This window comes from Pteropus alecto, unplaced genomic scaffold (assembly GCF_000325575.1).
Source record: "Pteropus alecto unplaced genomic scaffold, ASM32557v1 scaffold7, whole genome shotgun sequence".
Taxonomy (NCBI): domain Eukaryota; kingdom Metazoa; phylum Chordata; class Mammalia; order Chiroptera; family Pteropodidae; genus Pteropus; species Pteropus alecto.
Window position 1 is genome coordinate 19883083 of NW_006494614.1, and position 1614 is coordinate 19884696.

Below are 1614 nucleotides of genomic sequence, written 5' to 3' on the forward strand. Positions count from 1 at the left end.
TATTGGGCAGGTTGTTCTCTGCATTACTCCAGGGAGCCCCATTCCCATTATGGTGCATTTGAGTCAGTTGGTTCTTGACATTTGAAATAATCTCCAGCAGTATGTCCTCAACCTTCTTCTCTCCTCATGTTTCATTCTTATTGTGTGATATCTCCTAGTCTCTGTTTTTCAGAACACCTCTCTCGTGAGCTCCCAATCCTGTATAGTTAGCTATTTATAGCACATCTCTCCCTGGACATCTTACAGACACGACAAACTGCCAGTATGATACTAGCTGGATTTATCCTATCTTCTCTAAAGCTCTTCAGAAGTCATTTTGAGACAATTCAAGAAACGTCGCCTCAACACTTATAGAAAGTAGTCTTCCAGGTACTGTGGCAAACCATGATGGCTAAAACAAGAGATTCCTGGTCTGGATGAGCTCCTCAGCAAATATGCTGATTATTTTCTATATTCTTTTTCAATTATTCACTATAACACTGGCTCATTACCACCACAATTAGATCTATTTCAGATATTTACACACACACACACACACACACACACACACACACACACACACAGAATCACTCCAAGGATGATGACAGTCACTGGAATTCTTTGGTAGTTGCCAAGCGAGTGAGAAATTCTGAAAGATTTCCTTTGTGTAAGGCTTATTTACTTATCTGTTATAAATTATGCTTGGTCTACCTATGTCCATGCTACCCTGAACACACCTGGTCCCGACTGATCTCAGAAGCTAAGCAGGGTCGGGCCTGGTTAGTACTTGGATGGGAGACCACCTAGGAAGACCAGGTGCTGTAAGCATTAAAAAAATTCAAAAAAAATTATGCTTTAATTTTCTTATGTAGAACCATAAACACTAACATCTTTGTGATAGATACAATTTTTTCTTTGACTTTTTGTCAAGTGTTGTTCTCTATATTAATCATGCCATTTTATTTTCTGTATTTCTGATGCTTTGGTATCTGGAGCTTTATTGGCCCTGGAAAGACTGTCCCTCCTAGGGCTAGCTAATTCACAGAAATAGTAAAAGACTGGCTTGAAGTCTTGGTTGGTTCATAGGCAAACCAACCAATCCAGAGCCCGTACTCTATCATCTTCTATATTGGGCTTTCACATTCAGGGCTACTATACCTGTTCTAATCACGCCAGATATAGGTACCAGAAAGTTAGGGACAGCAAGTATATCCCCGAGTCTACTGAAAGTATTCAAATTTGCCAATCCTAAACTCGCCTACTCCGCCTTACCCATTCTTGCTCCCAGAAAGCGTAATAAAGAATCTCACTCATGTTTTCTCACTCCCTTTGTGTACTGACCAGCTCTGGTGCTTTCCTGTGTGGCCCTGTGTGATGTGCCATGTCCCCCCGCCCCCTGCCCTCCTGGGAGCTGTAACAATTCCATTGCTTCCAATAGCCTCTCTGACACTCAGAAAAATAGGTAAAATGTCTTTATTTTTTAGTCTCAGATGAGATGTTCTATATTCTGTAGATATATTCTGTGGATGTGTGACAATAAAAATATATATTTGATTGGAAAGTTACTTTATGGTTAATAAATGTTTTCACATATATTTGTTAAGAGCTACACACACATTTAAGACAGCTTGTCAT

General features: G+C 39.9%; 1 pseudogene; it reads left to right on the forward strand.

Moving 5' to 3' along the window:
- Window positions 1-688: 688 nt before the first annotated feature.
- LOC112474681 lies at window positions 689-807 on the forward strand (annotated as a pseudogene).
- The last annotated feature ends 807 nt before the right edge of the window (window positions 808-1614 follow it).